At 41.4% G+C, this 24,187-nt stretch overlaps 3 long non-coding RNA genes across 7 annotated transcripts; 2 read left to right on the forward strand and 1 right to left on the reverse strand.

Moving 5' to 3' along the window:
- The first annotated feature begins 70 nt into the window (after positions 1-70).
- Positions 71-24,014, forward strand: LOC135338245 (uncharacterized). 5 transcript variants are annotated; one of them, XR_010395457.1, is made up of 6 exons: positions 71-589; positions 638-6,555; positions 19,109-19,320; positions 19,693-19,858; positions 19,947-20,011; positions 23,783-24,014. It is a non-coding gene; the product is annotated as an uncharacterized LOC135338245 (long non-coding RNA). The 5 variants fall into 5 exon arrangements; XR_010395456.1 differs by lacking the exon at positions 23,783-24,014 and adding an exon at positions 20,509-20,864; XR_010395455.1 differs by lacking the exon at positions 23,783-24,014 and having other exon boundaries at positions 19,109-19,634; positions 19,947-20,864.
- LOC135338266 (uncharacterized) lies at positions 7,570-14,825 on the forward strand. Its single transcript, XR_010395461.1, has 4 exons — positions 7,570-7,647; positions 8,155-10,649; positions 11,098-11,533; positions 14,794-14,825. It is a non-coding gene; the product is annotated as an uncharacterized LOC135338266 (long non-coding RNA).
- Positions 23,479-24,117, reverse strand: LOC135338287 (uncharacterized). Its single transcript, XR_010395475.1, has 3 exons — positions 23,979-24,117; positions 23,727-23,852; positions 23,479-23,619 (listed from the first exon to the last, which is right to left on the reverse strand). It is a non-coding gene; the product is annotated as an uncharacterized LOC135338287 (long non-coding RNA).
- Between the last annotated feature and the right edge of the window lie 70 nt (positions 24,118-24,187).

Raw genomic sequence — 24,187 nt, forward strand, 5'->3', positions numbered from 1 at the left:
ACCTCAAGAACCTCAAGAACCTCAAGAAGTACGTCATCAGTTCACAGTGCCAAAGACTCCCCAACAGAACGTATGAATAGAACACTGGTGGAAATGGTACGCTCAATGCTAAATTGCAGAAGAATTTCTGGGCTGAAGCACTCTTAACAGCCGCGTATTTTCGAAATCGTAGTCGGCCTGGACTGAAGCCAGACTTTTGGTTGTGTGTGCTATGCACATATTCCTAGTGATGAGCGACAAAAGTTTGACGCCAAGTGTCTCATGTTAGGATACGGTACTGAAACCAAAGCCTACCGTCTCTATGACAGAGAAAATAATTTTCAGTCAGAATGAGCAAGAAACAGTGAAGGGGATGATAGTTCCCATGAAACTGAATGTCTAAGCGAAGACGACGAACCTCAAGAACAAGTTAGACGATCGCCTGATTACTATGGTCGAGCAACAATTGCAGGAGATCCTACCACCCAAGAGGAAGCAATGATTCAATCAGACAAGACTAAATGGGTGAATGCAATGGAGAAGGAGATGGAATCCCTACATACGGAGGTGTGGGAACTTGGTTCTAAGTGGGTATTTAAAACCAAGAAAGGTGCTAATGGAACAATTGAAAGACACAAGGGTCGTTTAGTAGCAGAAGGATACTCACAACGATACGGTCAAGCGCCGGTATCTCAGAGAACTGTTGCATGGTTTGAACTGTTGCATGGTTTGAAGTTGCATCAAATGGATGTCAAATGGATGTCACTACTGCCTTCTTAAATGGAGAGGAAGCTCAGCCGGAGGGGTATGCAGTCGAAGGCAAGACGGGTGCAGATTGAAACTCTATAAAGCCTCTATGGTTTAAACAAAGTCCAAGATGCTGGAATTCTGCTCTCACCTGAAGAACATGGGAGACCCCTGTATGCTACAGAAGGAGAGATGTTCCTGATTGCTGTATAAGCGAATGACTGAAGTCTGTCACGCCAGTTTGAAGTGAAAGACATGGGGAGCTTTGCATTACTTCCTAGGTGTAAAATTGTCAACAGTCGTACACTGAGAACATTTTGAAGCGATACGGTATGCAAGATTGCGAACTCCTGTGGACACAAGTACAAAGTTGGTGAAAGCAAAAGATGAGGACACTTTTGTAGTCAGCTGTGGGAAGTCTGTCTGCTGCCACAAGCTGTCGGTAATGTGGCTAAGTTTTGTGCAAAAGCCAACAAAGCAACATTGGATTGCTGTGAAACGAATCTTTCGGTATCTGAAAGGGACTCAGAAGTATGGTCTCCTCTTCAAGACAAGCACCAATAAGGATTGTGTGGGTTTCTCTGACGCTGACTGGGGTGGTGACCTGGATGATCGCAAGTCTACGTGTGCCGCTAATTTCACTTGTGTTTGAAAGTCTGCGCATGTGCACACATTATTTTTAAACTATACTGACGGCATTCAGAGACATCTGGTACATACTACATACTGATAGTAGTAGAGTTTGTATGTGGAGATCCACCTTATTCACAGGATCTAGTGGTATGGCAGAGGCTAGCTTTGGATTTAAGATATCTACGTATAGCCATTTTCAAATTGTTTGAAGCAACTGGTGATGTTGAGCCCAGGAAACCAATTCTATTGGATTTGCTGAAATAAGCGGCACGCTTGTATCTGTATCTACTATGTGCAGCCTAGTTGCGGAAAAAAGTTCAGCAGATCGCTCTACAAAGACGTCTTGATCTGAGAGCCAGTTATATGGCCAGTATTTGCACCTACCGTTATTCCTTGATGAAACTGGGACTGAACTAAAGGATATGCTCAGACAATAATCCGTGCAATTAGTAACCGTTTACAGATTCAAGGACGTAATATGACGTCAATTGCTGCTATTTCAACAGAAGGTTTGGTGACTGTAGAAACAACTAATAACACTGTTAACGGTGAAGCTTTCCTGGACCGATACCAGAGTTGCATCCTTTTGATGGGTACACCTCTATGTCAATTGCTCAATTCATCGTGTCTGCTGGTGTTCTGACATTCTACCTACCACCGTACAGCCCTGATTTAAATCCAACTTTTAATTACATCAAACACTATTTAAAACAACATGAAGACATAATAATTATATACAATATCACCAGATACATTGATAAAGGCAGCGTTCGACAGTATCACTCAAGATATGTGCAAAAATTGGATTGAACATTGTGGATACTAATAATCATAATAATTATAGTTATGTACATGGTCAATTATACACATGTCTGTCTCAATATTTTTTCTCACGGTAGACTGCATCTCGTCATATGTTGCTTATTGATTCTACCTTTTTCAAGAAGCTCATTGTAACTGCAGAAGCACACTGACCGCGTAAATTCACCCTCTTTCCTGGAGAGACATCAACTGCATCAGGTGTTACAGGATCAAATGTACATGTCGATAGAGAGCTACTTCCAGTTGAGGGTTGAGCAACTTTCCAAAATCTCTTATTAGGATTAGGTGGACAGTCATATGAGCTATGCTTTTTCATTTGAATAAGGTGAGCTCATCCGTGTATTGATCATCGGTGTGCTTCCCCTTTCAATCATTTCTACTTCAGTCACTTTATCCAGGTATTTATCACAACGAGTGCGTTTTGCAGTTTCTTCATCTGGTGTATGCGCCCGCTTCCTTGTAGTCAGGTTTACCTTTGATGGACAGTGTACATATCTTTAAGATCCTCATTGCTTGACAGCCACTGTTGTTTTCCACGATTCCCATGTCCTGGCTCGATGTACCCAAAGCTATCAATAGATATTTCTCCATTGCAGGCACTCAAAATGTCTTCCTTTAAATCTTCAATTGACTTATACATTCTTGCAATTCCTCGTAGCTTTTGGGTGGAAAAATCAACTTAATTGCAATTGCATAGGAGAACGACTTAACCTGCTGTGACTGTATGGTGACCGTAGACTGTCAAAGATTTTATAATACCGCATAATGAGCTATACTGAGAGTTCTTACCTGAATTATTCCATTAGCAGCAGCTGAAGAAACAGTTATTGGTGTTATAGCCATATTTGGCAAACAGTATAGTCAGTCTTGATCCTCTAGCTATAGATACTTGTGCCTTGGGTTCAAAGTGTAAAAAGTCTGCACGTGCACATGATATGCACAGTGCCTTACGCTATGATTTTCAAACGCAAATGAAATCAGCAGTAAGAAACAGTAAGAAACAGGCACTCTCAACTGCCCTTGCCAGTACTGCTCCTGGTTGCAGCAATTACTTGCCCGAAGACATCTTTGAAGACAATCTTTGAAGACAACCAGAGGTAATTAACCATCGGATTCTTAATTAACAGTGAAGTGAAGTGAAATGTCTGTACTTCTCTATCGGGTTTCCAGAGCAATATACCACCCCCATACAACAAGGAATAAAATGGTGTAACATGTGTTGCCATAGCAACCACGTTTTAAATGCGTTGAGATAAAATCCAAAATTTTTTTTTTATTGATCATGGTATAAAGGCTTGACTAAGCTGAAAGTAACAGTGCTAAGATATATCAATTTCTCTTTAGAACTGCAAAGAGCAGCCACAAGTCGCCGGACAGTCCATCACCCGATGACACACTTTTGTCATCAGGAAGTTCATCTCCGTCATCGTTGGACAGTGACCCACTTCCATCAGACGGTCCACCCCCTGATACTGTTGACACTGATACTGTTGACATCAGAGAGAAGGTGGAACAATCTATGAAATTTACAAGCTCACATAAAGACTGTTTATTACTGCTAATTCTATTTTAGCTATACTACGTCCCAGACAGTTCATCAGCGTTTGCTGGTAGCGTATCCTACTATCCCCTCTCTCACTGTCATGCTGAACCTAGCCATAGCTATAAACTTCCTGATGCTAATGAAATTTTAACATAGGCTTGGAAATTTCTGGACTAAATTGCACGTGATTCTACAGCTTTTCCTCTATACAGGGATTCGAGCTACTTCCTAAGTATAGCAAAATTAGAATTCTGCAACTTCGTTTAAAGGGTATATTTGAATGAACAGTGTTACAATGGAGGTCCTTGCCTGAGACCTGAATCTCATTGCATAATCTCATTGCATCGGTGCTTTTGCATCGGTGCTTTTGGAAGCACCCTTCTTTAGAAAATGTCGTCGATGAACACATGGCTTGCCTATTCCCTTTGGCTCCAAGAAGATGAAGACTGAATGGCTACGGAAGATCGATGGAAGTGCCTTCTACAGCCCCTGTCACCGAGCTCCGTCTGATGCTAGAAGGAAAGCTGACTGAGATGGACCATAGATAGAGTAGAAGAGGGATTGGAAACGGATACACCATCTGTGTATTGCCTACTTTCCTTTTTTGTTTCCTCCAAGTAGCACTTCTTTTTGTTTTTGTCTTCCTCCAACCCATGGCAGCCATCTTGAAATCACGATTAAACTACTCATGCTACTGAAATGGCCATTGATTGTGTGATTTCAGACAAATATATTGTCTCCAAGGTTCAAATACTTGAAGGATGTTGGAACAGAATTGCTGCAGAAAGTAGAAAGTGAGAGAACGATAGATAGATCTACAATGACATGTACATTTGACAAAAGTCCTGCACTCCAAGTTTAAGTTTAAGTTCGTATTTGCACAAGTCAAAGGGATGCACAAGTCAAAGGGAAATCAAATTCAGCGAAGAGGGAAAATTTGTGGCTTGCAGCATTTCACCATCTTGCTTTGTGTGAGCTGTATGGGATGAACTGTTCTCGTCACTAGGTATGCAATGTGAGGACCAATTGCTATTGCAGTCAACGAACCTAAAGTTGTTTGAAATGATGCTATCACACTACTTTAGTGAAACCAGCAAAAGTGTAAGTAAAGTTACTGACAATTCTGAAGTCATACTTACCAATCATGAATTGAATGTACTACGATATGTCGGTGGATTGCTTTGTTGAAACGCTATGAACGATACGGAAATAAATATGAAATGTTTTTTGAGTGCTTAGGAGATATGGCTGTAGTGAGTGATGATTTTTTCTCGACTACACTAAAGAATGGTCTACACTAAAGAATGGTACTCCAAAAGAATGGTACTCCAAAGGGGAGGATTATTTCCATTAAATGATATAACTTTCATGTTGTTTACAGAAATTGAAAAACAGACCTGTGGCTTTCTCAGTGAGTAATATGCTACACTCAAGCCAGGAAAAACTACAGGATGATGTCATCAAAAAACATAGCAGACAATGAGAATGTTCAACTTAAGTGGATTTGCATTTCTCAGTGCATAGAAAGACAAGAAGACGAGACGCTTGCTGGTTGCATTTAGCATATTATAATTACTATACGATTATGTACGTAGAAAAATGTTTTGCGTTTGGGCATTGGAACTCGGGATTGTCAAGTAGCCTACAGTTTCCCCGTACCCGGTCCAATTCGAAAGATTTCTGGGATTCCACAATATTTGGGTTGCTCTTGATCGCTGAATTGAGTGTCATTTCCACGAAAGATTTGACTGTAGAAGAAACATAACTGGTGTGAAGGCATGCACTAACCACTATAAATACAATAACTGCAAGTGTGCTTAAGCATAGTTTTTTCTTTTCTTTTGCAGAGAGATTAGGTTGGACGTCAGCAGAGGAGGAACGCCAGAGGAGGAACGCCAGGGTCAATAGGGTCACATTTAATGAAGAAGGATTAAACATGCTTCTGTTCTTTATTTGCCTGCTTGGAAAGCCTAGATCTATCCAGTGCAGCAAGCCAGTATATCAAAATTTATTCTCTAGCCACGGCAGGTGGTTTAGAAGAATGCAATAAAAGGTCAAAGGAGGTTGCAATTAAATCCTTCATTTCGTCTATCACTATACCACAAAACTTCATTGTTATCAGGTAGCTCGTCCACCTTTGACTCTTTTTGTAGTTGCTTTAGAACATCGACTTGGTAGCCTGTGTCATGTTTAAAATAGTGTGTATAATCTCTTAAAGTTCTCTCCGAAGGAAGACATCAACTTCAAGTTTATACACCAGCGAATGACGCTCATCCTTTATAGTAGCAGCTTTCAATTGTTCTTTCCAAAATAAATTTGAAAATGTTCCCTGAATTTTCTTTCAAGTTCACCATCAACACATTCGCCATGTCTTTTATTTCTTTTTGAATCTCAGGTTTTTCATTCGAGCCCTTTTCTCTGGAGTATTAAGAACCTTGATATTTGAATGGCTACTGCTATCACTCATATCGTGTGCACTTCGTGATTTATAACGATTCTCTTAAAGTACTTTGATATTTTTTGCACATTGTACACTAGCCTCGATCCCAGGCCGAGTTTTCGCTTTTATAACGGCTAGGCGAACAACTGGGCCTGGTACTAGTTGTCTGCGCATGCGTCAATCGTTCGTCAGATTCTGACGAATGGATATTCTCGTTCACTTTCGTGACATTTATATTCGTGTACTATCGTGTACTAGAAGTCAGTTCCCGTTTTATCATTATTGGAATCGATTGGAATGGCTCTTAGCTGAAGCTTCTCTCTTCTCTGAAGCTTATTCTGAAGACTGAACAACAAGGGAAGAGGTATAAAGCTTTGTCAAGCTTGTTAAGGTCAGATATTTTTGTGTGGGCCCTATGGCCGGCTATGCTATCAAGTTAAGTCTTGTTCATGTTTGGCAAGAATGTAGGTAGACTATAGTTTCATCATTAATATGGTGGATCAAGTGAAGAGTGTGAGCTAGAGAACTTGGTGCTGCCATCATCAGCTCGTCGACAATGACACTATAACCGAGAAATTTAATATGTATAGATCTACACGTATTTAAAATATCTACTTCTCTGTACAGGAATGGCTAATATCCAGCTATCCCAACAGTGCTCCTCTTGGCTATACTAACGGACGAGACTGGACAGTTTGAGGTAAGGGTTTAACCGTCTTTGGTTTCTTTTAATAATTATTGTCCTATACTCACAGACACAGGACTGGAGTATGACCTGTTCATTCGAGCGTTGCTGGGTAGCTCAGAGACATCAAGAGAATCTACGTTTTCTCAAGCAATGAGTTACGAGTTGGGGCCTAGAATCAGAGAAGTCCAGCAGCCTGCTAAATCTTTTTGAAACGTAATTTGAAGGCATTCAATCATCCTGAAGTTGCCCTGGGTCACTGTAATTGTGCTGCAGCACAACTGGCAACTCCCCAGGCCTTTGTGAAGCAGCTCCCTATGTGCATCTTTTGTGTACTCACTCTGTGCATTTTCTGTGTACAAATTTCCATTATTGATTTATTAAATATTTTTGCCGACCACAAATATACAATGAAAATTTGACGCATGCGCAGACAACTAGTACCAGGCCCAGTTGTTCGCCTAGCCGTTATAAAAGCGAAAACTCGGCCTGGGATCGAGGCTAATTGTACACTTCATGCCGTTAGGTACTAGTATTTCACACTTAACAGATCGAACAGTTTTGGGATATTTTTCTCCATTTAAAGTGACAGAAGCAACACTCTGTGTAGTTAAGGCCTGGGTCAGGCACTGATAAGATTAATTTTATTCATTACCATCATTTAATGTAGATGGTATTCATAACCATTATTAATGTTATTCATTGCAATTGATGTCAAGAAGTCAAGGTACTTGCTTAGCTAGCTGCTGGAACTATTGTACAGAATCTTTAGCAACAAATGCGGTGGATTTGCACAAGGTAAGACTAGTTGTTTAGGCCCTCAAAGATAGAGTCTCAAAGATAGAGTAGGTTGTCATGATTATATTTCCAGCATGATTATATTTCCAGCGGGGGAAGTCAAGGGGGAAGTCAATATGTCAATATGTGCAAAACTGCCTTAGCTATACTGGCTTCTTTAGCTCTGACAGCCACTCTAGAGGTAGGCTATGCTGTGTATCTCAAGAATACAGTAACTCCTACTCTTCCCCCGCCGGATATTAGTACCTAGCAATGATAAGTTCATCTAACCTTGTTTTTGAAGCTTGATCTTAGCATCTTTGTGGCTGCATTTGTAGTTCTTCTTATTAAAAGTGGCATGATGTCATCAACATTTTTTGGGCTAATTAGCATAATTGAATTAAGCTAATTAGTTTATTGGAAAAAGAAAACATTGAGCTTCATTTTGGATCATTTTGATGCAGCATGCACTGTATATTGCAAATAATACAGCAGTATGAACATAGTGTTAAATTTTGGTATTTACAGCCAGACCCGGGCCTTAACTACGCAGAGCAGGATCCCCATTACGACCAACAAGCACACCTTTCTGGATTGAATAAACTCGACAAACTCGACAAACTTTTCATCTGGATGTGCAGGACACACGTTTAGTCGGTCGAGAAGTTTTACAAACGAATTGGCTGATTCTAGTGTTAACTGTTTTGGAATAGCACGATTGTGCATCCATGTCAGATCTGAATGTATCACAAGGCAGTGACTAACAATGGCTGCTTTGAAGTGGAAGGTTCGGAACTCAGTTTGATCTTATCGGGGGTACCTAGGCTTTGCTCTAGCCACAAGGTTCGAATAACTTGCAAATTTTCCAAAGCTTGAGCGGGACACAGATTCAGATTGAGATTGAGAGTCTGTAGGCAACACAGGATGAGGTGACACAGGTTGAGAGTCTGTAGGCGACATAGATTGAGGCGACACAGATTGAGAGGGCGACAGGTTGAGGTGACACAGGTTGAGAGTCAGTAGGCAACACAGGATGAGGCAACACAGGTTGAGAGTCTGTAGGTGGCACAGGTTGAGGTGACACAGATTGAGACGACACAGGATGAGAATTGATGGTTCTCAATACCTGTAGAAAAACATAACATCAATCATGTTCATATAATTAACAAACAAAAATACCTTTCCCATTCGTTTTGGCACCCAATTTTTCCGCTGGAAAAAGCGTGATTTACGCGGCATAGCTACATGTATATTTATACATGATGTAATGAACTTTACACTTACACCCATACACACTTGTAGGTCTATTTGCACTTCACATTTAAAAGCTTTTAGCAAACTTTACAACATTCTTATATCTAATACATACGTACATAGAAAAAAGTGTGTTGATACTTTGCAATGGTGATACTTTGCAATGGAGAGAGAGGAACACAAATACTATACTGTATTGCGTAATTGCGTAATTGCTACAAATTCTGCAAGACTTATGCTAAATATTTTTCACTTGGGTCTAACAATCACTTGGGTCTAACAAATGCACACAGCACTAGTAATGCCAACAAAACCTAAATCGACAATAGGAACACAAAATGGTTGTATTAGAAACAGGACTCTCTCTAAACGATGAACACACATATTCTTCTAGATAAAGCACATACAGCTACACGTTTCAGACTTCTCAAGGGAGCGGGATTATCGCGGTGAATATTAAAAGAGATACACTTCTACAGCCTTTACATAGAGATCAAAGTAAAAGCATCACGTGAATAGCCACAGAACGTGCAAGCAGTAATTGCTCACACAGAGGAGGAGGCTTCGATGTTAAGTCTCCAAGATGAAAATGGATCATTTCTAGAAATTTTGCTACCTAAGAGATAAGAGAGCAGGAGCTGCAGGCTACCAGAACTGCCCTTGAGGAGGGGAGAACTGGTGACCCAGCTGGAAGACTAAAGTCAAGAGTATTTGGCGTATGAATTGTGATCAGATTACTATGTATGATGTTGAAAGTAGTAATAGAGATGCTACACTAGAAGCTCGTGTAAGTGAGCTAGAGACGGGCAAGGTAACTGTGCAGGCAACTAGAATTTCGAGCGCAGGCGCCCCCAGAATGAGCGAAACACTGCCAAGTGTGTCGAGCATAAGCAATGTCACGAGTAGAGGGGGATCAGGTCCACAGCGTCGAAGGGGGAAAGCCCCTCCCGTTGACCCATTCTCAGCTGAGAATCCTGAAGTGAGACTGGACGACTGGTTGGTTCAGTGTATGTATAGACCATGTGACACAACAGACTATCTGTATACTGCAGTACAGTACATGTATAGGCCATGTGACATGTCAAGTAGATTAAATATAGACCAACATGCCATCTGCAGTTTAGTACAGTACATGACGAAATGTCAACTAATCAGCAGGAGAGAGATCCTGTATCCGCATCCACAATAAATATTTTTGATACACATATTCCAGGCATGCAGATGTAACACTGTTCATTCAGTCACAATACATCACGTAGAGTAAGCATGCATGACAAGCATGCATGACAAACAAAACGAATTATTACTAACTATTTGAGTCTTTGTTACACACCCCCTCCTCTAGACTCGATCGTCCCGATCAAGCGGTGGGCGTCTTCTGGTCACTGGGTACCTCCTCATGGGTATGTCCTCCTTCTCAGCTGCCAGCTGCGGTGGTCTCGTCGTCAGCTGTGCTCCTCGGCTGCTGCATTCCTGTCAGAGACCTCATCAGAGACCTCATCGCACTCGTCCACGCCGGTCTTCTCCCCCTAAGCATTTTTTCTTCCCTCCATACCAATAGAATCCTGCTGGTAGATTTAGTGGGCTCAGTTTCACTTGTATGTTGAGGGAGTTTGAGCAAACATCTGGGCCGTAGGGACCATGCCAGGGACGGCTTAGTTTCCTCAAACGACCGCTCTCCTCCTGGGGGAATCTCACAAACACCCAATCCCACACCGATCTCTGTCGCTGAGACATGGCTACACGTGCCATCATGAGTGTCTGTAGAGGTAACAATCCCTAGCTTATTCAAAAGTACACGTGACCTTTCAATTGTGTCTGATAATAGCAAGTGTAGTGGTGTAGGTACTTGTAGTACGTGCAGAATAGTACGTTACAAAGAATGCTGAACCTTCTCAACTCTCCGTACCACTGCCTCTTTCTTTCCTTGTTCTTGTGATTGATTTTGTAAAATTCCACAAACACTGATCTGTGTTTTGTATTTGCTCGTTTATGTTTAGGTATTTTAAGGAGAATCTGTATTAATCTGTCTGTATCGTTTATGAACTAAGTCGTTAACAATGTCCCCAGCTTTGTTCAATATAGCTGTCCACGCTACTAAGTTTCTCATATGACACCTCTGTGTTTTGTGATCTATCTAATGCCCAGGATAGGCATGTTAACAAATCGCTGTTCTTTGGAAATAACACGGTACCATATCACACACTTGAATTTTAGGTGATGGTGAAGGTAAAGCAGGACCTGTTTTAGTAGCCATGTGGACGTGAAGTTTACACTGCCTTCTTCTGTGTCCACGATGCAATCTGCTGATGAGTTGTCCACGTACATGCTAAGGGACAAAGTTGGTAGTAACATGGCTTGGTTATCACACAGTGCTTTGGCTAGGTGTAGCACTATGTGCAGTGTGCATTTAGTGAGCTTGTCAGTATTGGGATCTGACTTCGTGTATTCCCAAATTGATATATAGTTTAGGATTTGAGCGTTGCTGTACTTACACATTTCTAAATGCGATAACATGACAAACAAATGACATCATTGTCAGTAATTTCCTCCTCTCCGCACAGGAGGGAATTGACAAGAAGAACGTCTGGACAGTGTCTGTGGAAGCGTTTGCCAGACTTCGGTTTAATCCCGCAGGATGAACATGTAGTGGGTGAGTTAAATTCTCTGTACAAATACTGGTAATGTTCATTGCATAGTAGCAGGGGCGTAGCTACCATTGTTTCCTGGTTGCCCAGAAACCCCCCCAGGTGAGAAAAGTGGGCAGGGCTCTCATAGAAAAATTAAGCAGCCCTGCCCATCTTTTCTGCAATATCCACGTGGCTTGCAATCAGTCTGCAACACTCTGAGTCTGCTATCATGAAGCGTTTGTCATCCTTTGGCTTTGTCCCAGTGTCTTCCTTAGGATTAGATGCACCTCAAACAAAGAAGACCAAGACTACTCAATCCTGCTCTAGTATATCTCTAGCACAACTTGATTCAGAGAGTACAGATCTACCACAATCCCAGCCACAGGAAACCTCTCAAGGTATTTAATTGTGCTCAGGCTAGACTAGCAATACTTTAATCCTTTTAGTGTCTCTCTGTTCTGCTTCTCCTGCTTCATCAGCTTCTACTCCCAGTCATCCATCCTTCGACTGCAGTAAGTCTGACACCAGTGAGTCTGACACCGAGCGTGTAGATCCAGATCCATCAGTGGTGAGGAATGATCTTGGCACGTACAGCCTAGCTCAGATCTCTAGTATTCCACAAGAGGAGAAGCTATGGCTTCTGAAAAATGCGTTCAGGCCTAAGAGTACCAAAGTATTCCCTCAGAAGGAAGAGTACAGTAAGAAGAGGTCATTTCAGCACTCATGGCTGAAGCAGTTCTCCTGGCTATGTTACTCAGAAGCTAGAAATGGTGGTTACTGTGTACATTGTATGCTGTTTGCTAGGCGCACTCTACCACTCGGTCAGTTAGTTACATCTGCAATGACAAATTTCACACGAGCAAAGGTTACACTTAAAGAGCATGAGAGACAAACAACACACAAAACTGCCACAAAATGTGTAGTTGATTTTCTAAATCACATGGAAAAAGGTGTTCTATCTGTTTCACAACAGCTACTAATACAGTCTTCTGTCACTATTGCCAAAAATCGATCCATTATCAGATCTATTTTGAAAACGATCGTCTTTTGTGGCAAACAGATGATTTCTCTTCGAGGCCATCGTGAACATAGCGACACAAATCCAGGAAATTTTCTTGCTTTACTTGACTTCCGAAAAGATGCAGGAGACATGATCTTGGAACAACACTTCCAGACAGCCCCCCAAAATGCACGGTACATTTCAGAATGAGCTCATCTCATGTGCTGGAGAGTGGATACAGCAGCAAATCCTCAGTGAGATTAAAGATGCAACATTCTTTTCTGTTTGTGCTGATGAAGCAGCTGATTGTTCAAACAAGGAACAACTACCTCTTGTGCTACGCTTTGTTGATAAAGTAAACACTATTTGTGAGGTGTTTGTCGAGTTTGTTGTTTGCGATACTGGCACTACTGGACAAGCCATTGCAGAGAAAATACTTGAGGCTTTGAAAAGGTACGGTCTTGATATTAGCTGCCTCCGCGGTCAATGTTATGATGGAGCAGGAAACATGGCTGGTAAATACAAAGGGGCTGCTAAGGTTGTTCAGGATACCTGTCCAAAGGCTGTGTATGTGCACTGCGCAGCCCATGTTCTGAATCTTTGTGTTGTGGGTGCTTGTAAAGTTCAACTAGTTAAAAACATGATGGGCACAATGGTAGAGATTTGCTTGTTTTTCTCAAATTCACCCAAACGACAGAGTGAGTTAGAAAAACAGATTACTCTAGTTGACAGTTCCAGAGCACAAAAATTGGTAAGCTTGTGCAAAACAAGATGGGTTGCCCGTGTAAATGCCCTGGAGGTGTTTTTTGATCTTTTTCCTGCAGTTGTTGAAACATTTTCAATCATTAGCAGTGGCAGTTCGAGTGGCTGGAATAGTGAGTCTTGTCGTGCAGCAGAGAGTCTTCTAATTTGCATCACAAGATACCAGTTCATTATCTCTTTTGTGGTTGCAAAAGAATGCCTCCAGTACACAAAGGGCCTCACAGTGTCCCTACAGAAGAGAGCTAATGATATTTGCCAAGCATATTCTGATGTCAAAACTGTGATTGCTACTCTTCAAGATGTGCGAAAAAACATGGTTAGCAAGCATAGGACCTGGCATGAAACAGCAATTACTCTCGGGGAAAAGGTGAATGCATCTCAGCCACAACTGCCTAGGCGCTGCTCAGTACAAACCTCCAGAAGCAACACACCTGGCGAAACTCCCGAGGTGTACTACCGCCGTATTGTTTCCATTCCCTTTCTTGACGAGCTGCTTTCTCATTTAGACTACAGATTTTCTGAAATTCAGGAAAAAGCTCTCATAGGAATGAAATTGGTTCCAACTGTTCTCTGTGATTCCTCCATTCCAATTTGCACTCATGACGAACTTCTAGCCAGCTATGCTGAAGACCTCCCTTCTCCCTCGTCTCTTGAAGCTGAACTTGATCTGTGGAAGCATAAGTGGATGCCACAGTCATCTAACCCTAACATGCCTGACTTACCATCAAAAACCCTATTCATGGCTAGATTCAACATGTGGCCCAATATTAACACCATTCTGCGTCTTATTTGCACAATTCCAGTCACAAGTTGCGAGTGTGAGCGAAGTGTCAGTGTGCTACGTCGTCTTAAGACTTATCTCCGCTCTACAATGGGACAAGAAAGACTCAGTGGACTAGCATTACTACACACACAGTATGGAATGAAGCTGAACCTGGATGAAATAGTCAACATGTTTGCAAGAAAACATTCCCGTAGAATGGAACTCATGGACATACTTAGTGAATTTGATGAAGCTGATGAAGATTAACCATTACACTTTACTAAGACATCATTATTAATTTACTGTCTTACACCTTTTTCTTTTTCTGTTTGCTGTATCATATATCATAGCCATACGTACTACGTACTACGTACATATAAACTGTATTACATTTAGTAGGTGTGGCTCAATGTAGAGGGTGTGGCACCGGGGAAGTGGGCGTGGTACCGGAAGTGGGTGTGGTCTCAAAAATTTTGCGGCGCTACGCGCCGCAAGTTGTTCTTTTGGAAACCCCTGTCTCAAAAGTCTGGCTACGCCCCTGAGTAGTAATGGCTGTTCCCCACTAACATGTACATGTTCTAGCTCACTAACTGTAGCAAATGAGGGAGAAATAAACCTGTCGCTTGGTGATTAGGATATACACATTTGGGCCACTATTTTTCTTCAACTTTGGTATGAAATGTGCCGGATGTGTGTGTTGAGCTTGCCGATAATGGGCTAGGCATATACAGCTACTTGGTTCTGGCTCATTCTTTCAGGCCCCAAGTTTCGTAGGGAGAGTGGTATTTAAGACATTTAAGACACACAACATCACACAACATCTCCATCGCCATTACTGTCCCTTGTGGAACGGGGAGAGACTGTCCAAATCGGAGGCAAGGACCCGGAACAGGTACACTACCTGCCTCACCATGCCGTCGTTCACCATGCCGTCGTGCGCAGTGACAAGACTACTACGAAATTACGCATTGTTTACGATGCTTCAGCCGGCCCCTCACTGAATGAATGCTTACACAAAGGTCAACCAACTGATTCTCGACTTATTGCCTTGGCGTTTCTGATAACGACAGTGACCGTGGCCCCTCTTTGTAATGCAAGAACCTCAACTATCGCTGATAGTTGATTGTCGAGCTAGGCTATCCCATTAGCAACACTTATGCTGATTTGGGTAAAGACTCCACAGCAGCTCTGCCCCTCTTCGTAACACAAGTCCTCGATAGTAAGGGAACAGGTGCAGTAGCTTTTGCCCAAATCAGCTTAAGGGTTTGAGGGGCAGAGCTGTTGTGGAGTCATGACTGACCATTAGGATAGCTAAAACTTGACCAAACTACCATGTTTGAATGGCAAAAGACTAGCCAAGCCGTACCCTGCCCAAGCTGCAGAGACCTGGTCTACCAAAGAAAGAAAGCATGTACGAAACGACTCAAGAAGACCACCCAGATTTGTCGGACATGTGTCGTGTGCAAGACTGAGAAACAATGTTGCAAACTATTCCATTCCAACAAGAGAAACTGCTTTGTTGCACACTGATGCACACTGATGCTATAACTAAACCTCTTGATGCTAAACCTCCTGACTCACAGTCAACCACTCCAACGACCAAGCAATCTCTCACAGCATCTACAGGTCGCTTGCCAAGTGTTAATCCATGCTCCCAATGGTTAGATCAGAGCATGTGGTCGGTTAGTTGGGCGGAGCCCGACCGTCCCTGACGGGAGGTCGGGTATCTGGGATTTGTGTTTTTTGTAACAAGTATGAATGTACTTACAGCCAATATTTGCACAGCCAGAAAAAACTTGGAATTATCTCTTTTATAATATTATTGTTCACTTTTTTGTGGTATCAAAATAAAGAATGCGGAAGGCATGAATCTCATTATAACTGCTTCTTCCCCCACGCAACAAATCAGTCAATCACTCGTGCAATATGCGGCGTGCGTAGTAATTAGTGCATGCCTTTGGTACAATGTTATAGGTTAACCACAAGCCTATAATTAAATTTGTTCATATCTTTTTCTTTCCTCCCGATGGACCAGCACTTGGTGTGTGACTGCCCACCAAACCAAGGTAAAGATCGCAAAGATTAAGCCCCATACTACCAACCTACAATCTTGTTTTCGAACTCTTTGTCTAAGTTAAACAAACCATAAGTAACGTTACGATCATAATCGTATGTTATAAAGTATACTACAGTCAGGGTTTTCCCTTGTTTCTCTCTCTTCTACAGGTCATTAGCTTACCGGTCTCTCCATTCTTCCATTCTCCATTCCGTTTTTTTTTGTCTTCCTGTCTCTTTTTCCTCTGCCTTCATTTGCAACATTTGCAACATTGAAGATTAAAACTGAATTCACTTCACCAGACAGTTATTTATACCCTCCAAGTTGTCTAGCAAGCCTCCGGTCGTGCACACTTTCCTCAACACTGCACCTGGTAGTGGTGTTGAACTTCTGCTACCTATATAGAACATGCAACAGGATCATCCATTCCATTTACTAAAATGGCGCAAATTAATTTTTATTATTTCTCCTCACATTTACAATTGCTATATCATTGTCAAGTGTATTAACATTCCTTATTATACCACAAAAATTATTATACCACAAAAAAGTGAGTTGTAGTAACAATATAAAAGAGAACATGCTTTCTGGCTGTGCAAATAATTATATGGCTTTGATGTACCTGGCCATATTCACTGTGTGTTCTGGAACACACGAAAGTTAAGTGCTAAAAGCGTATTACATGATCACGTACGTATAAACATTAAACTATCAGCACACAGCACATAATTATCGTTGCATTTTGAGTGGGCAGGCAGCTATGGCCCAGTCAGTATAACATAAAACGTTTTTCGTGCATTCCACAGCCACCACAAGTAGTTGCAAACTAGTTGTCCTATAAAAGGAGAGCTGTTACACAGCTCACTCCTAAGCCGAGCAATACTGAGCCCACATGGGATGCACTTGTGCATGTGTAACAACTATCACATTATTACATGATCACGCATCGAAGCTGCTCACAAGAGGCTGTTTTCCTTGGCTCTGGCCGCAGTGGCTACATATTATTATTTTGTGAGAGCATGGTAAGAAGCATCATAATATTATAAGAGAAAGAACACAGAGTGTTTTTGAAAGTTACTAGTTGGAAAATATTTTTAAGACTGATACTTGTCATACAGGTATCATGTGTGTGTCATTATTATTATTATACGCTAGGTACATTGTACATACTTTACAGTCCAATCTTGTACATGAATTATACTTGATGTACTTAATAATTATTATATTAACGTGCACGCAGATAATATCTCATGAAAAGGCAATAGTATACGTAACACATGTACACATGAATCAGGTGAAGCTACAATTTGTTGCCTTCATTGCCATATGCACAATTTGTCCACCACATTCTATGATTTTGTTTCGAAAGTTATCTCTCACTACTTCAACTTTTCTGCACATCTCATTGTACAAATGTCTTTGAAGAAAAATCTGCTCACAAGAGGCTGTTTTCCTTGGCTCTGGCCGCAGTGGCTACATATTATTATTTTGTGAGAGCATGGTAAGAAGCATCATAATATTATAAGAGAAAGAACACAGAGTGTTTTTGAAAGTTACTAGTTGGAAAATATTTTTAAGACTGATACTTGTCATACAGGTATCATGTGTGTGTCGTGTGTCATGTGTGTGTCATTATAAGAAAATCAATTTTTAATGTTTTGTGTGTATAGCTCTAAATGCGGATGTGCTTAGTGTAGTAGGTATACATTTCAATCGGGAGGGAGCTAGTTTTCTAGCTGTTAATTTTACATGTTACAATGCTCCCTCCCGACGGCATGAACCTACCTACTACACTAACCAACTAGAGCACTAAAGTGCTAAAGAATCCAGCACTAAACCAGACTGGAGGCATGCTGAAACATTTGAGAACAGGTAGTGGTACAATATGAACAGAGAAGTATGGCTCCAGGTTCTGCATGGAGTAGGATCCCAGTCAGCAGCAGGAGCTATAATTCAAGCTTCTACTTTAGTGACCCTGTTCCATCGTTCTTGGTACAGGATCACTTCAGTTATAAGTAACGCATGTATATTTTGCTCGCTTTTATTAGACAAAGAAGCTTTAATACCGAAAGCTGCCACTATCAAAAGTACTAACTTGTTGTGTGGGAGGCAGTGCTAGAACATCCAGGTAAGCAGACCTAGTCACAAGCTTATTCAAGCTTCTTAGCTTTTGCTCGACAAAGAAGCTTTAACATAAATCAAGATATTGTTCTGTGAAGGCTGGCTATCCATGCTGTAAACGCAGTGCCAGGTGAGTAGAGATACTCATTACAAACAAACGACAGACTACTATAACCCGTGGCCGCCCACGCGCCTCAGGTTAACAATTTAGTAAGTACAGGCTAATTATTATGTTCGGGTGTGGTTCAGGTTGTGGTTCAGGTTGTACGGATGGGGCCGGAGGTTAGTTGCTGTAAATAATGGAAATGAACAAGAGCTACTAAAAAAATTATTGTGCGCGCATGTGCTGGCGTGTGCATAGCTGAAACACACGCTGTGATTGTTGAAAGAAAAGAAGTAGAGACGGACCAAGTTCTTGGACCTGGTAAATATCAGCTTCAATACTAGCCTCGATCCCAGGCCGAGTTTTATAACGGTTAGGCAAACAACTCAAACAACTGGGCCTGGTACTAGTTGTCTGCGCATGCGTCAGTCGTTCGTCAGATTCTGACGAATGGATATTCTCGTTTACTTTCGTGACATTTATATTCGTGGTGTACTAGAAGTCAGTTCCCGTTTTATCATTATTGGAATGGCTCTTAGCTGAAGCTTCTGTCTCATTATTCTGAAGACTGAACAACAAGGGAAGGGAAGAGGTATAAAGCTTTGTCAAGCTTGTTAAGGTCAGACATTTTTGTGTGGGCCCTGTGCTATCAAATCTTGGCAAGATCTAGGTAGACGTATGGTGGATCTGAACTTGGTGCTGCCATCATCATCTCGTCGACAATACCTGTTCAATACCTGTTTAATACGAGTATAGATCTACACGTATTTAAAATGTCTACTTCTCTGTACAGGAGCAATGGCTAATATCCAGCTATCCCAACAGTGCTCCTCTTGGCTATACTAACGGAGGCAAGGGTTTAACCGTCTTTGGTTTCTTTTAATAATTATTTTCCTATACTTACAGGACTGGAGTATGACATGCTCGTTCGAGGTAGCTCTACGTTTTCTCAAGAGTTACGAATTGGGGCCTAGAGTCCAGCAGCCTGCTAAATCTTTTTGAAACGTAATTTGAAGGCATTCAATCATCCTGAAGTTGCCCTGGGTCACTGTAATCGTGCTGCAGCACAACTGGCAACTCCCTAGGCCCTTGTGAAGCATGTGCATCTTTTGTGTACTCACTCTGTGCATTTTCTGTGTACAAATTTCGATTATTGATTTATTACACAGGGCCAAATAGGGTAGTTTACAATAGTGTGCAAAGTTTGTAAACACAGCATTTACATAGAGCTTGTGTTACATATGGAGTTTACAAATGTGTAGACTAGAGTGTACACTACAGATGAAGTTTACAAAGGTGTAGACTAGATTGTCCATGGTGTAAGTAAAGCAAGTTAGTTTACAAGATTTGTAAACTATGAACCACACCCATATGCAGTTCCAGCTGCTTGTCACGTGATGATATTGATAGCATAATGGATGAGGCTAAGTTGCTGAAGATGTATAGTCCTTCCCTAGTATTCCCTTCTCTACCAATGCTTATCAAGCGTCAAATACACCGGAGTCTCAAGAGATGGATGTGAACCACACACCTAGAGATTCTGGTAATAAATAGATATTTTATACGGTGTACTGTACTGTACTGTACTGTACTATACTATACTAAGTTCAATTAAAGTTTTTCCCATCCAGACGATTTGCCACTATCATCGTCCGTGAACCAGTCTGTTAGGCGACAACTCTTGATAAAAAAGAAGGTAATAAAAAGTTCGTATTGCTGTGTGCGTCCCTGACCGGCGACTTGCTTTGCGGGTCTTGTAGGCAGGGTTTGTGTGTGTGTGTGCCCTGACCGGCGACTTGCTTTGCGGGTCTTGTAGGCAGGGTTTGTGTTTGTGTGTGTGTGCCCTGACCGGCGACTGGTCTTGTTTGTGTGTGTGTGTGCCCTGACCGGCGCGTGTGTGTGCCCTGACCGGCGACTTGCTTTGCGGGTCTTGTAGGCAGGGTGTGCGTGTGTGTGCCCTGACCGGCGACTTGCTTTGCGGGTCTTGTAGGCAGGGTGTGCGTGTGTGTGCCCTGACCGGCGACCGGGTCTTGTAGGCAGGGTGTGTGTGTGTGTGTGTGTGTGCCCTGACCGGCGACTTGCTTTGCAGGTCTTGTAGGCAGGGTGTGTGTGTGTGTGTGTGCCCTGACCGGCGACTTGCTTTGCGGGCAGGGTTTGTGTGTGTGTGTGTGTGTGTATTGTGATTCCTTGTAGAATTCAAAAACAACTAATGAGGTTCGAAAAAAACGGAAAAGATATCGTGATTATAAGAAAAGACGTTTTAGTTCTTGGAAAAAAAGAAAGGATGATTATGAACGAGCTGTGCAAGTAGAGATTAGCAAAGCAGCAATTGCTGAAACTTTGCTCCGAGAAAACAAAAGGAACATAAAAAACACGAAAACTGTTTTACATTGTCAGGAGATTGAAAAGGAATTCTTAAGCTTAGACAAGAATCAAACCAGTGTCGCAAAAGACAATTGGAAGTGGATCAGTCTGTGTACATAATGCAGCTAGAGAATGATAGAGACCAAGCCATACAGAACGCTCGTTTGTATAGAGACCTGCCGAGAGAAGTAAGTCAGAGAAAAGACATTTGTACAATGAGATGTGCAGAAAAGTTGAAGTAGTGAGAGATAACTTTCGAAACAAAATCATAGAATGTGGTGGACAAATTGTGCATATGGCAATGAAGGCAACAAATTGTAGCTTCACCTGATTCATGTGTACATGTGTTACGTATACTATTGCCTTTTCATGAGATATTATCTGCGTGCACGTTAATATAATAATTATTAAGTACATCAAGTATAATTCATGTACAAGATTGGACTGTAAAGTATGTACAATGTACCTAGCGTATAATAATAAATGATACAAGTATACAGTACGTATACGTACATAGTATATATACTTAGTCTAGTATTGTCAAGTTCAACAATTAAGTCGTGCCGCTTTATGACTGAAGATATGTTGACAATGGGGTAACTTTCGCCAATCAAGCGTCCAAAGTCATACCTCCTCATTGAGTAAGCAACTCGAGACCTAATGCAACTTACAGGCAAAAAATGCGTTTCTGAAGTCGTAACGACAGCCCATACTTGAGTTGGAGAACCAAACCACACTTTGGCAGGGTGTTGCACAAAATAATGTGGCTTAACCACACCACCATAGGAGATGTCACAACAGAAAAAGTACTGAATCTCAGCTAAGGATGGAGTAGCAACAGAAGGGTCTAGCGGTGAAATCATTACTACGGAGGATGCACTGTATCTACTTTTGCAGGATCCAAGCGTGTATCCATTTATGCGAATTGAAGAGCACCTCTTGATTAATGGAAGAATTTCAAACTCCTCCGTAGTAATACCCGCAATTGATACAGCATTTCGCAAAATTAGCAGATCATTAGGCTCCAAAATTGTTTCAAACAATGGTGGAAGACAATGGTGGAAGAGGATTTAAATGTACTCCAATTTCATCCAACAAAGTGTGAGACAAAGACCCCTTACTAAAGCGATGTCGTTCCAAAAGAGGGACAAAATCTTTACAGAATTCTTCTGGCCAATGTAAAGTACCATTTCGATGTATAACAAGGAATTTTCTCATTATTTGAGGAGGAATGTTGTGAGAGTTGGTATGAAATAATTCTAATATACCATTTAGCCGTTCAAATGCAAAAAGCCAGAAGGAGTATACGGGCCCAAAGTCTTCAATACAGGATGCTAGATGACCGTGTAAATGTAAATTGATGGTGCAGGTGCAATACTCTTTACCATAGAGCTTCTCAAATGCTACACAGAATGAAGAATTAAGCAACTCGTCAGCGTTTTGACCTCGCGGCTGCACAAAAGATGACACGCTCTAACAAATAAGTGCCAGCAAGTTCTCTAGGGAGAACATCTTTAAGGGCTGACAGAATTGTCCAGTTTCGCCATTGCTCCGCTGTAAACCCAGAAAATCCAGAGGCAATCTTACTTGGAATTCTGCCGACGTCGCTGGGAGTCACAAAGCTGTCGACTGCTTGTTGCATTGCCAGTAATTTCTTTGAATCTATTAGTTTTAATGAAGACCATACATTCATCATAATAATGCTTACTAGTTCCTAAAAGAAGATTGTGCATTGGGTCTATTATAGTCATCGAAATATGGCAACTCCAACAGAATAGAAAATCGGCAACCATGACTTCTTTCAATAAGCATAGTAACGGTCATATCCTGTATAGTCTATTTTCTCACCAAAGGCGTTCGTTGTAAATGGCTTAAAGCATTTTGAGCATCCAAGTGTAGCACTGTGCCCAACAAAGCCACGAGCAGCAGGGATATCACATGCCACACAGGTAAGAGCACCACGAACCAAAACTGATGAGCCACTAGCAGTTTTCATTACAACACCCTTTTCATTACAACACCCTTACACCCTTACACCCTTCCATAGTTCAAGTAAGTCGAACACTAGTGGCTGTAGAAAAGAATTCATTGTACGAACAGGTACAATTATGTTATCACTTAAGTATCGCTCATTACGTGGCAGATTCTGCACAGCAATATACATAGCTCCGAGTGAATACACAGTTTTTTTGTAAGGCTGAAACCAATCGACATTCAATATAAAACAAAAGTTATATGGTAGGTCCAAGAAAGGTTGTCCATTATAAGTTCGAAATTCCTTCCACACTTTCCCATCATTTATATGTCGGAATAACCATCGATTGAAGTCCGGGATCGCCATGCTTCTGACTTCTTGAAAAAATCTGGCCTTTGAACTAACTCGCTCAAGGATTTAATGAGGCTGAGGCTGTTGTAGCAATAAACTGAGTTTGGGTAAAGAGTGGATGCAGTTCTTACTTGTCTTAAAAGTAATTTTCCACAAGGTTTCCGATGAACAGCTTGTACATGATTAGGATATCGAACAAATCCACACTGCTTGGAAACGCATTTTCCATTCAAGCCTCGTTTCTTGCATTCATCTATAGCGTATAAACTTTTACAAGTAGGACAGCATACCCATTTTTGAAATTCATCGACACTTCGTCCGGCAAGTTTTCTCGCACCACAAATAGTCTTTGGAAGGTGCTGACAAAACTCCATGAGAGTATCACTACCAACCTTTGAAGTAAGAAAAAGAAGAAAAGTTGACAAAAAAGCAAGTAGTACATTGGCCCCTGTATCAGATAATCGAAATAGACTTTGCCACAGCAATAGAAACATCACATAGAGTCTCAGCAAGTTGTAATGAGGAATTACTGTCAACTGAGTTCCATTATACGACATTGGGTCGTCTTCAGAATCGTCAACCATACCTATTTCTGTAAAATGGCCAGATTCCATCTGAGGAAAGAAATGATATACATCTTCACAGGACAGATCTTACAAAGCAAGCACTCGGAGCTAGCTATATACCCCATAATTATTGTACATAATTATACATGTAGTACCTCAAAATCGTCACTGTTCATCATTCGATTCAATTTCCTCCTCTTCCTCTTCGAAGGTATCTGGGGAGGTATCTGGTGTCGCTGATGAGTCGCGATCAATATCCATATCCGTTTCTTCAAAGTTACCTACCGGTATGCCAATAATGATCAATATGTTATTATTACGCTACAGGCAGATAGGCCGGCCTGCTGCTTGCACAATATCATGTTAAATTCACACATCATATCAACGTTAAATATGATTCTACGTACCTTCTTCAAGGTTGAAGTCATGAGCATCTCCATACAATCTAATCCGCTCCTTGCTCCATACCGACTTGGTTGAGTCATAGTATAACTTTTTGTGTTGATAAAAGGTTGTTTTAGATAGCACTTTGTCACAGTGGCCACACCAATACTTAGGGGTTCTGCTAGCATCAGATCCAGACATCATTGAATTATAGACGCAATCCTATTTAATG

Source organism: Halichondria panicea, chromosome 1, assembly GCF_963675165.1.
Source record: "Halichondria panicea chromosome 1, odHalPani1.1, whole genome shotgun sequence".
Lineage (NCBI taxonomy): Eukaryota > Metazoa > Porifera > Demospongiae > Suberitida > Halichondriidae > Halichondria > Halichondria panicea.